Source organism: Triturus cristatus, chromosome 6 (genome assembly GCF_964204655.1).
Source record: "Triturus cristatus chromosome 6, aTriCri1.1, whole genome shotgun sequence".
Classification (NCBI taxonomy): Eukaryota; Metazoa; Chordata; class Amphibia; order Caudata; family Salamandridae; genus Triturus; species Triturus cristatus.
The window spans coordinates 242,840,830-242,855,843 of NC_140589.1; positions in this window are offsets into that span (position 1 = coordinate 242,840,830).

Sequence of the window (15,014 nt, forward strand, 5' to 3'; positions counted from 1 at the left end):
CTACACTCAGTGCCACTCCATTGTATGCTATTCCACTGTACACCACTCCACTGTACACAATTCCACTCTACACCACTCCACTGTCCCACACTCCACTGTACGCTATACCACTGTAAGTAACTACACTCTACGCCATTCAACTCTATGCTATTCAACTACAAGCCATTCCACTGTATGTTATTCCAGTCTACGCCACTCCACTCTATGTCACTCCTGTCTATGCCACTTCACTCTACGCCATCGCTCTGTACGCAACTCCACTCTATGCTATTTAGTGTACCCTACTCTACTATATGCTGTCCACTGTATGCCACTCTACTCTATGCCACTCCAATGTACTCTATTCCACTGTGCGCCACTCCACTGTATGCCAATCAATTGTTCACTATTACACTTTATGCCACTCCACTATATGCCACTCCATGCTAGTCCACTGTGCACCACTCCACAATAAGGCACTCCACTCTACACCACTTCATTGAATTCTATTACACTCTACACTGCTCCATTCTATGACATTCCAGTCTAAGCCACTTCACTGGACGCCCGCTACTCTAAGCCAACTTTACACCACTACACTCTACTCTATTCCACTGTACGCAAATCTACTCCACAACACCCAACTCTATGCTATTACTCTCTATGCAACTCCACTCTACACCACTCCAGTGTATGCCACTCCACTCTACACTATTCCACTGTACGACACTCCACTCTATGCTATTCAACTAAATGGCACTTCATTCCACTGTATGAAACTACACTCAACTTTATTACACTGTACACTACTCCACTGAATTCCACTCCACTATATGCCACTACACTTCATGCTATTTCACTTTATGCCACTCCACTCTACACCACTCCACAGTATGCCACTACACCATATGCCACTACAGTCTATGCCACTACACTCTGTCTGGCTCCCCTCTACAACACTCCATTCTACAACATTCCACTGTACACCACTTCATTGCATTCTATGCCACTCTTCACCACTCCACTGTACACCACTCCAGTCAACGCTATTCCACTGTACTCCTCTCCACTTTACACAATGCCAATCCCCACTTCACGCTATGCTATTCCACTGTACGTCACTATAATGTACCTCACTCCATGCCACTCCACTCTACCCCAGTCTACTGTATGCTATTTCACTCTACACCACTCCCTGTACCCTTTTGCAGAGCACAACACTCCACTCTACCACACTCCACTCTACATCACTGCACTCTTCACCACTCCACTGTATACTATTCCACTGTACAACACTCCGCTATACACTCCTCCAGTCCATGCCACTCCAATGTATGCTATTCCACTGTATGCATCTCCACTGTACGCCACTCGATTCTATTCCACTCTATGCCACCACACTATACGCCACTTCAATATATGCCACTTCACTCTACGCCACTCCACTCTATGTCACTCCACTGTATGGCATTACACTCTATGACACTGCACCCTATGCTATTCCACTATATGGCACTCCATTCTACCTTATTCCACTATACACTACTCCACTGAATACCACTCCACCATACACCAATACACTTTATGTTATTCAACTCTACGCCACTCCACTCAATGCCACTACACTCTATGCCACTCCACTGTATATTAAACTGTACTCCACTATAGTCTATCCCACTACACTTTATCCCACTCCACAGGGGCGGCTGGTGACATTTGAAGGTGGTGAGCGTAAAATTAATGTCATACTGCACCGTAGTGAGTGAGCGTAGCGAGCGAGCCCGAACAACCTAAAGGGGGCTGGGGGGGGGGTGGGAAATTTTGAAAAAAAGAGTGGACAAATGGTGCATTTTCAAGCAAATTTGAGAAAGCAGGAAGGTTAATAAAGCATTTTGAAAGTGCAGTTATTACATTAATAAAGAAATGTCATATAACATAGGTAGCTTATTCAGTATAGGTAGCTGCCTATTCAGTATAACCACAGATCTTCATAACAGATTTCGAGATACAATGCATTTCTGAGTACCTCACAGATGTTTTTTATTTAACAAACAACTAAACATCTAAACATCATGTGCATTTTGTGATCTGCATCAGGTACATGTTCATTGCAGCAGGCACATTAACCTTCTGCGCTACCTTTCCATGAGTCAAAACTTCCACTAGACAAAACTCTGCTCTCTCTCTAGGAAAAACATTAACCATCAGCGTTAACATGACATTTTTATTGTTTCTGTGAATAAAATCAATTTAGCCACTTTGCGAACACTCTGACTTGCTTTATTTCGTTTTTTATTTATTTTTGATAGTTTGAACCTTTTATTCCCAAAGCGCACTGTGAAAACAAAAATGTTGACCTCCCCCTTACTACTACAAGGAGACTGAGGCCTGTTGCTAAATAACAGCGTCGTAGAAACAGCTCTCTTTCATAAATGATCTCTTTAAACTAATCACAACCAAAATAAAATCAACCTCTTACTTCCCACTGACACCACCCTGTTAAGAAACGTTCATACCGGGTTAACTATATCTTCCGATTGGAATACTTCTGAAGTGCCACATATAACCCCAGCTAATGACCTCCTTGTGAAGCTTAGAGTCCAAATTCAAGCTTCAAAAGCCCCAAAGGTTCTGAAATGCACTTCCATACATTTAGACATTTTTCTCCCTAATTAAGAGCCCTGAGCCCACCGCCCAAGTCTGTGAGTCAGAGTGCTGTGAGCCCAAACGTGACAGAGCTGCTGCTGATTGGTGTAACACTGTACAGCAAAGCACAGACTGCTGGCCATTCCTGAATACATCAATAGTGTGCAGTATAGTGCAGTGCAGCAAAGCAAGCAAAACACCACAAAGTATAGTGTAGCAAAGCACAGCACATTCCGGCAAGCCTCAGAACTGTGGAGCAAACATAAGACTGGTATAGAAAGCACAGTGCACAACGCTACAGCACATTACAGTACAGAAAACTATAGCATACAACAGTGCAATACAGTGCAACATAGCACACGACAAAAGCACAAATCCGGACATCCGATTCAATACGGTAAACCCCTTGGCACTCGATTAGAACAGTGAACATCAAAGCAGAATATAACATAACACAACAGTACACAGCACATTAAAGTACAGCACTGTACGCAATGCAATGCAAAACAGCAGCGCTTAAGAGAGCACATCCTTATTGAACCCTTCCACAATATGTAAATGTCTTTAGGCCTATTGCCCCGTATGTTCATGATTGGTGGCATTGGTGTTGCTTTCTCTATATATGTGAATTTATGGGAACTATGTCTCATGTGCATAGATTATGTGTCTGTGCTAGAGCATATGTATTGGCTATCCCGTTGGTTTTCAGGACTGGCTTGACAGTGCAGCTGTCTGAAAGACCTATTGTTACCAATTCTTTAAAATGCACAGTGTACTTTGCGTCTATTCATAGGAGTGTTATTCTTTCATGTTGTTCTGTTGGCTGTTTTGTGTATCACTCTGTCTCCTGTGGAGTACCTGACAATGTAATGCGTGACAGATTAATTTACATCTGTACAAGAAACGTAATCATCACATAATACATTATTTGCGTTGTATACAGAAATTAGTTATTTTTCATGTTTTTCAAGCTTTGGTCAGGACTCCTCGGTATGTTTTCCCTGTCTGTTTTTCCCTTTGTTCGCCTGTAGCTTTCAAGTTACCTGGGCTTGCATTTTATTTTCCAATTGTTTTCTCTGTATGTATGTGTCATGTAGTGTCTCCCGCGTATGAAGGCCATGGCAGATGAACAATATGTGACTCAGAGTGCGCGCTCAGCTAGTTTTGCAACTGGACAAACAGCACTAAACCTGTTTCACAGTGTGAAAGATGATGCCTGCAAGTATAACATTTTATTGTAGGAGGGAACTTACCTGGAAGCCAGCTTGAATGCTTTAGCAGAGCTCTTAAACTCGGCCTAGGAATGTGGTAATTCGGTTTTAAGTGCCCTCTAAGTGCCCCTACCTCTGTGCCCTTCACGAGAGCTGTGTAGGGTAGGGTGCATTGTCTTTGATGAAAGCACTGCCTGGTTATTCGCGCCGGGGCTTCAAAACCCAAGCAAACCAGAGGGATAAAGAATTTCACACAAAGTGCTTCAATGCCTCGTCGGGTGTAGTAAGTGCTAACCTAATGAAATCACACTCCAATAAAGTAAACCTATCTGTAGGATTTTCCTTTTTTTTATTGCAAAGTCACGAAAATGAAGTCCTACAAACTCCTCTCACATTATACTATAAAGGCACAGTTGGAACAAGTAACTATCTCACTGAAGAAATAAGTCGCAGAATAGATCATTCAGCAGGTGCAACATTTGACTGTAGGGATATAAATAATTGTTCACTTTTCTTTTATTCACAGTAGTGCTGTCATTTGCATGTACTTCAGTCCGCATACTTCTGGAAAGTATTTGGCCATGGTAGCTTTTCATTTTAATTAATTGTTTTGCAGCATGAACTTCATTTATTTATTTGGATGTTTACATGGACCTGTGAGTGTTGGGTAGGAAATGTAAATGGTCTATACCCTTCATCCTATCAAGCCCAACAGACACGCCAAGCCTGTTGATAGTTCGTGTTCCCTCCCACTCCCTGCTACTTTTAAAATAGTGGTTTTACGAGTCTGTACGATGAATTTATATTCCATGGGATTAAGTTGGGCCTAATTAATTGTGGATGAATTTGAGCGGCCACTTTGGCGAGTTAAGTGGAGTGAAATAAAAAGCATCATAATATGATAAAACATTTTCTAAAGTCACACAAAATTCAGTTCTCACTTCCTCCTCCTGTACTCTACAATGTACTCAAAGGCACGAGGGCCCTCTTGAGGGAAAATTGCCAATATAAATAATCTAGCATGTGCGGTCGATTTCCAGGCTGTCCAGCCCCAGTTATCGAGAATGTTGATTCTTACTTTAAATCATGTCCCAAATGTTTTATCCCCGGACCCTCCCTCTGTTTCACTGTATGTCCTCTCGTTTCTTAATATCACGGTTATCTCAGCTCCCACTGGACTTTAAAGTTTGCTGTTAGCCAAATATCTCATAGTGAAACCGCCAAATATGAACAGCCACCAAGAAACGCAGAAGAGGCTGTCAGCTCTTGTTCATTTAGGCCAGGAACACACAAAAAGCCCCCACTTGGTTTCAAGGCAAGCGCCGCAGCTGCTCCCCTGTCCAAACAGTAGAGTTATTTAAGGCCTATTTTAACTTTGCAGTTAGAATGACCGCCATAAGTTAGGCTCGAATCCAGAAATGATTGCTGATGTCCTAAGGGAATGGTGCACCGTGCCTGCAACAAATACAGAGAGATGGACTTGAGGAGAATGGCCACTTGTTTTTATGCGCTTGCACTATTATACAGTGCATAATTTTAAGTTGGAATTCCTCGGAGTTGATGCGTGAACTGAAGGCAGCACAAGTCGGAAACAGTATGCAGTGATTGCCGCCCGGTCGCGGCTGGCATGACAGGGGAGGGGGGGTACGCATGGGGAGAGGGGGGGGGGCGTTTAATTAAATTTAAAAAAACTTACCAGGATGAGGCATCTCCCCCGCCGGTCCCACGTCGCATCACGTCTCCGAGTCCTCGCATGGCAAGTGGCAAATCATAAGACTGGATGCGACGGGGGCGGCTACTCGGCGGTATCCTGCCATTTGACAGGGCATGGGGCGACTCTACGTCTCCGCCCGAGCACGACCCTATCTTCAGACTCCTGCACTACACTAGGCATGCGCAGCATGCCTAATGTCATGTCAATGGAGTGGGGTGCTGAAATAAAATGCGCTCTGCTCAGACGTGAGTCCCTTGCTCACTTTGCCACTGGATTCAAGCAAGCCTGGCTGAAGACGGCTGAAATGCCAGAAACCGGTCCTAGGAAGCTTGTTTCCGGTCCAGGGAAGACATGGCTTGGCAGTTCGGGCTGGACTGTTCCCATGAGGCACAGGGTCAGACTGATTTGCATATGGCCATGTCTGAACTGGGGTGGCAGAGTGGGCTAAAGAACGGTGATGGATTAAACCCAGATCAGTTGACTGGGGGTGAGTGCTTGCAATGTTCAACACTCCGTCCATCATTTCCTTTGGTTTTTGCTTTGTTCGCCATAAGTTGGCAGGGTATGCTCAGACGTGAGTCCCTTGCTCACTTTGCCACTGGATTCAAGCAAGCCTGGCTGAAGACGGCTGAAATGCCAGAAACCGGTCCTAGGAAGCTTGTTTCCGGTCCAGGGAAGACATGGCTTGGCAGTTCGGGCTGGACTGTTCCCATGAGGCACAGGGTCAGACTTTACACTTTACAAATACACATGCTATGTTATGCCATTGTACAACACTCCACTCGATTCTACGCTACTTCTGTCCACACCACTGTACTATACAACACGTCACTGCACTCCAAGACAATTTAGTCCACTGTACCCCACAACACTACACTCTATGACACTACACTATACAACACTTTCTACCAGTTTACTGTATGACACTCCACTTAACCACACTCCACTCGATGACACAGGATCCTCTGATTTGAAACACTTTTTTTTATAAAATAAAAAAAACTAAAAGGTGGTGCATACATTTTAAATGTACGGTATAGCTATAACATTAGAATTTGTAATGTTTTTATAGTTTAAGTTTGATTTGTATAGAAAGAACAATTGATGTTTTCCTAACTGTAACCTTTGTTTTTTCAGTGAATATAAATATAGATATAGATGATAGGTTAATTCTGTGCACTAATGGGACAGAGCGTCATAATTTAAGGACTGTGATAACTAAGCATAGGACGTGGGTGTAATGAAGATTATTGGTAATAAATCCAAGAATATGCAGAGATGTCACAAATAAAAGAGAGTTTTTATCCTCACAGAGTTTCACAGGGTCATAGAACCGTTTCAATGCAAATGTGACTGATTGGGCCCCTGCTTTCAAAGAGAAAGTTACATGATATGTGACGGATTCTTACAAAGCCACTGTAGTATTTCATAGACAAGTATGACTGACACAGGGCCGGCTTTAGCGCTGGTAGCGCCCGGTGCGAGAATCATTTTAGGTACCCCCACACCTCATGACCACCTCCTCTGATTCTCTCACTACCACCAGGCATAAGTACCACTCATCTCTAATTATAGGTTATTGCTAAACTCAGCACCCCCCCAATGAGGTCGGTGCCCCCTTCACATGTCAGCGCCCAGTGCGGCTGCACCAGTCGCACTGCCCTAAAGCCGGCCCTTGACTGACTTATTCTCAACCCTGATAGGCTTTCAGGGATTTTAATGAGTTGTCAAATGCCCTTGTGTCAAAAGGAGCACCTCCATTATATATTTGCTTTTCACCCAGCGACACTCTGGGCATACAAGACCAAGCACCAATGTGATTCATATTAAAAAAGCCAAGCCTAGACAGAGGTGTACCTGATGACATGGTGTCATTGGCATATCTGGACACCTGTAATGATAGCTCTCAGTTTCTCTGGCTAGATATCCTCTGACTACGACGTTTTCACTTAGTATTTTTGTTGTAAAGGTCACAAAGTAAATGTATCAAATCACAATAATCCGAGTGAATATATTCCAGTGCTAGTATTGTTCTCAAAATGTGGATTCCTTATTTTAGTCATGTTCGTAAATAAATATTCCTGTTGTTGTCTTTCGATCCTGATCCTTTACATTTCTGCCAGAAGCTAAGTTCCAAAATAAGCCACCCATAAACAAGCCATGCTGCATACAATGGTGTTTGCAGACAAACACCCCAAAGGAGGAGATACAGAACTGTTTAGACAGACTAGAAAGCTTAGCTAGTGCTGGCAATGTTCAATTAATTACAATATAAATAAAGAGTCATATAGACAGTTTATTTAAGACTGTTTTGTCTTCATAGCTCTGGGTGTAGATTTTTTTTGTAAACTGACAGCACAGCTAGAAAGTTACTTCAAGGGTGTTTTTTAGTGTTTAAGGGTGCACGAAATTGCAATATGTTTATTTGTGATTTTTTGTAAAAATTGCAAAATTATGTGAAATTAATTTCACAGTATCTTGCGTGAAAACAGAATGCAAAAGGCATACTTTGCATTCAAAAGCCACTTGAGAAATCAGCAAGGGAAATGGCTTGAGGACAGTGTTTAACTTGTGGTAGAAGAAGTGCTGGTGCTCAAAGTTCTGCTCAGAAGCCCACAGCCTGAACTAGTGTGTCAAACAGCAAGGCTGCCTACTCTGTTATCCATCTCATGCAGCTTTAAATGACTGCCAGACACTCCCTACCCCTTTATCTCACTCTTGCAGCTTCATGATTTCTCCCTTTGTGACAGTTTTTCTGTTTTTTTCTTTCTCCTTTTTATCCCTCTGTGCGTTTTCCCTCTCTTGCTCTCGGAAAATGTCAGATGAGGAAAAATAAGGGCCAAAAATGAGTGCTGGCAGGCCCCACCAGCAACCACTTGTTCACATTAGACACTGCTTTTGGAGAAAATGCCTCCCACATTTTGTACTTTAACCAGTCTCCTATAATATAATTTCTCCTTATGCCAGTCACCAACTGAAAGAAAGCGTGCAAAATTTCGCACTAGCAAATTTCCCTCTATTTTAAGTAATGCTAAATTTGCAAATGTTGCTAATTTACTTGGGTGTAAAACAATTCTTGTACCAGCGAATGCCACCAGTAACTAATGATACCACTAAATCTTGTAGGAGCGAGAAGAGTATTAAGAAGTTAATAACCCATGTCTCGCAATCTCTGTTATCACTGGAGGAATATACACTCTCAAAGTCACAACAGACCACGGGGAAAGCGAAATTGGAGGAAAGAAAACACACAAATGAAGACTTGGGGTCCACACTGGACATCTGCTCAGTGCCTAAAGGGATGTGCAACTTCCTAACCGTCAGTGAGTCTGGAAAATGCGAGATTAAAAACGGCTACTATTCCAGTCTCTTTGATATCAATTGCAAAGATTGTTTATAACACATTCATGAGTTCTTACCCAAAACGTCCCTCTTTGCTGACTTGAAAACCAGAACTTAAAACTGCATGTACAGAAGAGTGCTAGGAACTGTGACTCTAAAAGAGCAATTGAGACACAGATTATTATGAATTCATTTATAACACAGTGTTTCTATTGACAAACATTCCTTGTCCATAATAATGACACCTTGTTGGTCCTTAACACTTGGAATTACTTAGGGGCATATGTATCAAATGATTTTGTATTCGCAAACGCTGCGATTCGGCAAAGAACAGCGTTTGCGAATACAAAATCGCAAAACGCGATGTATGAGTCATTTTCGCTTTGCATCATTAAGGAATCGCTAATTTTGCGATTCCTTAATTTTGCGTAAGCATTTAAGGAATCGCAATTTGCGATTCCTTAAATGCTATGTAATAAGCACCCAAGTTGTGCGATTTCACCTTAGGAAATTGCAAATTACCACCAACTTCAAGTTGGTGGTAATTTGCGATTTCTTTGAAAAATGCACTTTTTGGCATTTTTCAAAGTGTCATGTGGCACACATACATTCCCTTAGGGCATGTATGTGCGCCAAATGCGCACACATGCTCATTTCAGGGGTGCATCAGGGTGTCCTTATGACACCCTTGCACCCTTGAAATTATTCTTAATTTGCGATTCTCAAATTGCGAATCGCAATTTAAGAATGACTTCCCATTCATTCCTATGGGCCTCCTGGCCCATAGGAATCAATGGGAAGGTATTCCTTAATTGCGATTTCGCAATTTGCTAATCGCAATTAAGGAATAACAAGAAATCGCAAAATATTTGCGAATTTTTGAATACATCCTGTTTTGCGATTCTCAAATAGCGATTCTCAAAAAATCGCTATTTGAGAATCGCAATAAGGGATTTTGATACATATGCCCCCTGATTCCTATACTCAGACCCGTACTGTAGACCCAAAGCAGCCCTGACAATGTTGATGGACCCCCCCCCCCCCCCACTGCTTCTGTTACTGGGGTGCCGATATAGCAGCAGTGCAGCAGTGCTGTAAAACCGTCCGCCAGTAACAAAATCCCTCCCCCACACTTCCAGCCTCCCGGGGAAACGCCCGATGCTCTCTACGGCCATTCCGGCCCTGCCTATACTTCAAAAAAGATAGGAAAAAAAACTTCTTAACACAAATATCAGTCATTTAAGCAGTTCATGAAGGAAAAGAAAAGTTCTGTGTTTTGTCTTTAAATTAAGTTCATAATCCAAAGTTTCTTCCTTTCCTTGTTCTTATCTTCTTAAACAGGAATAGATTCAATAAAATCCAGAGTAATGGGTCCTGATTCCAACATAAAATCAGAAAGGGGCAGTAAGTGCTTTTTGTTATGAAATGGAAAATGCTACTTAACACATAGCGGGAGGATGGATTGCTGATGGTAATGGCTTTCTCTGACTTGTTTTACAGAAGACTGTGACCAGGAAACTACGGGTAATACAGAGGTTGGAATCCATGTGGGCTGTGCCGCGTGCCCGATATTAGGTCACGTAGCCACTACATTTCCCCCACACACTCACTTAATTGAGTTATTTCTGACTAAATGTGTATGATATTCTTTATTCAATTATATAATCATGTTCTTACTGCTTGTGTCTGATAGTGTTCACCTATGTGTGTAATAATAATTACCCTGAGTTGTTAATCTAGAGCCTGCAACACGTGTGTGTGTGTGTGAAGTTTAGTAAAATAGTCTTATGTATGTATGTGTATGCATTTGGTTGTGTGCAGTGCCTGTTCTCTTGTATCGGTTCAGTACAAATCATTGTGTTAAGCACTACTTTGTCACTTTGTTAAAGTTAGTGCTCAATAATCGATTAACTGAGTTTAGCAATATGCACAGTACATACTTCAATAACATAATGTTGTTGGAGTATATGGATTTCAACACAGGGATTTCAAGGTCTGAATTGGACTAGCCCATTGATGTGCATTTTTGATTAACTATAATCAGTTTCCAGGTTCTGTTTATTACTAATACAAATGGATCTTACTTGACAGAGGTGACAGTGGATGCCACTGCTCATGTTACTTAGGGCCTGATTCTGAGTTTGTCAGTCTGATGGACCGCCAAACCTGCTGTGGTGGTGTGGCTACCACTGCACTGGCGTTCTGACCACCGTATTATGAGTTTGGCATTTGGACCGCCATAGAACCGCTGCTACCGCCGGGGATCTGCCATCACTGGTGGTCTAGCAGCAGTCTGAGGCTGCAATATGCTAACGGTACCGCTGCAGCACTTCCAAATATATTACGAGTTTCTTCACTGCGACAGTTTTCATGGCTGTGAGCCCACCATGAAAAGTGTGGCAGTGAGGAAACTACATGTTGCCTCTAGTCAGGGGATACGTGCAAGGGGGCACATGGTGTGCCCCCTGTCTTTATGCACACTCTGTTCCAGCAGGGCATGGACTTAAGAGTCCATGCCGTGCTGGAACACGCTGCGGCATCATACGGCGTTGACTTTCTAAGGTTCACATATGAGCCTTTGAAAGGCACTGAGTGGGACGCCGATGCAGAACCAACCGATGTGTATTTCAATCGGAATAAGGTTGGTGGTAAGATTATGGGTTTGGCGTTCTTGTAGCAGACCACCAAATTCGTATTGAGGCCCTTAGAAACACATTATTTTCATGATGAACTACTATTGATTGCACCTTTATCTTTACAGAACACTAGTGTTGTAGTTAAGGTTTCACAATTGTGACAAGAGCTGAAAGTAACAATCTTCCGCAAACAATGACCGTCCAGTCAAGCCAACATGCTGACGTTTCCAAAAGTCAGAGAATTATCCTTCGTAAGAGCTTCTAAGAATAATTGCAAGACGTCTATTCCCTACATGATCAACCACGAGAAAAACAGGGGTGCGCAACGATATCATAGATTGTATTCAGAATTAGCAGTTGTATTTGTGAATTTATCTAGCTTCACGATTGATATTCTCGATATGACAGTAAGTGGAAGGATTTTCTAGGAGAGTTTCTTTGGAACAGGTCCAGAACATAGTCAGTACATATTGATGAGAAAAAACACAGAATAAGAAAGCTTGTCTTTTTTAAGGTTTTGAAATCATGAGCTCAGACAAATAATGTGAGGTTTGATGTTAGCGGCAGGGTGCTAAAATTTGCTCCCGAAATCTATAACTCAGTCTTTTTGTCCAAGTAAGTTGTAAAAATCGTGGACCCATGCTTTTTCCTTAGTTAGTGATAAATAATTAGACGTGTATATCTAGAAGAATATTCAAACATAAACTTGTAGAACTTCAAAAAGGACTAACATCAGTTAAAATAGTAATTCTGGCTACATTCATTTTAATTTTACTCATAAATGATAAAAAATAAGTTTCCTTCAGTGCATAAGCATCATGTGGATTGTGCTGAACAATCACACACACATCAAAGCAAATGTTTCTTCAATTTCACACTCTTCACCTGCCTTTGCGGTTTAATAGAGTTACAGCGGGTCACCTCTGTTTTTGAATCCTTAAGCTTATAGCTTGCCACTTCCACAAACTCAATTACAGTGATTTCTACTGAAATGAATCATTGTCTATGTCCTACTTGAAAAATGAGCCCTTAGTCAGCATGTTGAGAGAGAAATCCATCCACTTCATGGTAATCGATTCCAAGATGGCCGCAAGCAAAAAATCCATTCAAATATGTCTGACTCTAAGAATAAACTTTAACTTTAAGGTGGTTTGTGTGTTGCAACTTCTGTTACTTGTTTCTCTTTTTTAGGATCAGCCACTTATTCTGCAGCCATACACGGTATAGGCATGGATGTACAAAGCCTTTTTGAGGTCACAAATAGCACAATTCACAGAATCTGGCCATTTGCGAATGCAAAAAAGCATTTCCAAATGTGTAAACTCCAAATTGCGACTCGGTAATATGTTAAAAAAATAACAATTTGCGTTTGTGAATCGGTATTTGGAGGGGCATGCTAAGGGCATGCCTTCCAAATACTGATTCACATTGGTATGTACAAATCTTTTGTGGTCGTAATGTGTTACCAAAACATTTGCACATTACCACCAACTCAAAGTTGGTGATAATCTATTTGCAAATGGTAAGGGAGTGCCCTCTGAGAATGGTTGAAAAAATATTTTTTAAGAACAGGCAGTGGTCCCTTGAAACTTAAAAGTTTCATTTTTCCTTTTTAAATGCATTCTTGTAAGGAAAATGGGATCCATTTGAAAAAAAGATTGCTTTATTGAAAGCAATCACAGACATGGAGATCTGCTGACCCCAGCAGGCCACCACACCTGTGATGGTCGCAAATCATAGTGGGTCACAAATTGCGCCCTACTTCATTAATATTCATGAGGCAGGTCTAAAAGCGGCCCACTATGAATCACTAAATGAAACCCAATGAGTTTCATACATTAGGAATAGCGATTTCCTAATTGCTATCCGTAAAAAAATCCCAAATACGAAATTACTATTCCTAACCTTCGTACATCTTGCCCATAGCTCTGCTCCAGGCCAGCAGCCTCCAGCTCTGGCCTAGTCCTGCCGATCCAGTTCTGCACAACTCTGCAAGAGCCAGTGCTGCACAACTCTGCAAGATCCAACTCGGCAATATCCAGTGCTGCATACCTCTGCAAGATCCAGTGCAGCACAACTCTGCATGATCCAGTGCTGAACAGCTCTGCAAGAGCCAGTGCTGCACAACTCTGCAAGATCCAGTGCTGCAACACTCTGCAAGATCCAACTCTGCAAGATCCAGTGCTGCACAACTCTGCAAGATCCAACTCTGTAAGATCCAGTGATGCACAACTCTGCAAGATCCAACTCTGCAAGATCCAGTGCTGCACAACTCGCACAACTCTGCAAGATCCAACTCTGCAATATCTAGTGCAGCACAACTCTGCAAGATCCAACTCTGCAAGATCCAGTGCTGCACAACTCTGCAAGATCCAACTCTGCAAGATCTAGTGCTGCACAACTCTCACAACTGTGCAAGATCCAACTGCAAGATCCAGTGCTGCACATCTCTTCAGGATCCAGTACTGCGCAACTCTGCAAGATCCAGTTCTGCATAAGTCTGCAAGATATAGTTTGGCACAGTATTTCAAGTTCCAAGTCTGCCCAGTCTTCCAAGCTCCAGATCTGGACCAGTTTGCAAGCTTCAGACCCGGTCTGACATATTTCCAAATATTTAACCACGTCTGGTTCTGTCTAGCATTGCATTGCAGAACGTTTTCGTTTTCTAATCTGTTTCATACCCTGGGCCGGCGGTGTGAGTCCAGAAAAAAGAAATACATATAGTCATTTAATTCACAGAGGTTAGATGTGTTGCATTCACTTGAAGGCCAATGTTAGACTAGAGCGAGCTGAGTTGCAAAAGCATTCCAACTGGGGGGAAATGAGGTGTCTTTCCAGTGCACTTCTAAAGGCAGCACATGCTTGTGCAGTGGGTGGCAGGATCCACATATCAAGGACAGATATGAATTGCATCTCATTTTATCTAGTCAGGTGGAGTTAAGAAATGCTGCAGTATAGTGCTGGCTGCATACTTAAGTAAAAGTTGAATCAAATATGCACGAGCATTACTGTAATGACCTCAGATAACCTGAGAAAAGGAGCTTAAGTTATTTTCTCTGCTAGAGAAAATGTGTAATTTCTACCAGGATGATGGTTCACGCTGGGTAATAAGACACAACTAACATGCAGTGTTGTGATGCATGTTGACTTCTAAGAGTAATTAGGCGTAAACATAATTTCGTGGAGAGTATAATTATTAAGCAATGAAACTTGTATATACAGTGCTCCTACTTGTTGCACAGTGAAGGGTGTTTATTAACAGGTATTTTTGATGCTGCTGAAAGGTATGTCAGTTTTACATTTGAATGGTAATTGTAGTCTGGTTAGTAAGTGGCAATTTATTTTTCTGAAAAAAACATCATTGTTTTAAAAGTACAAACTTGAATTATGTGACTGAAGGCTGAGAAATCTGACTAAAGAAAATGAAGGTGGTAAATACTTCCATTCTAGGTTTTGGAAGATGTATACATGGGTGTTTCACGGGGG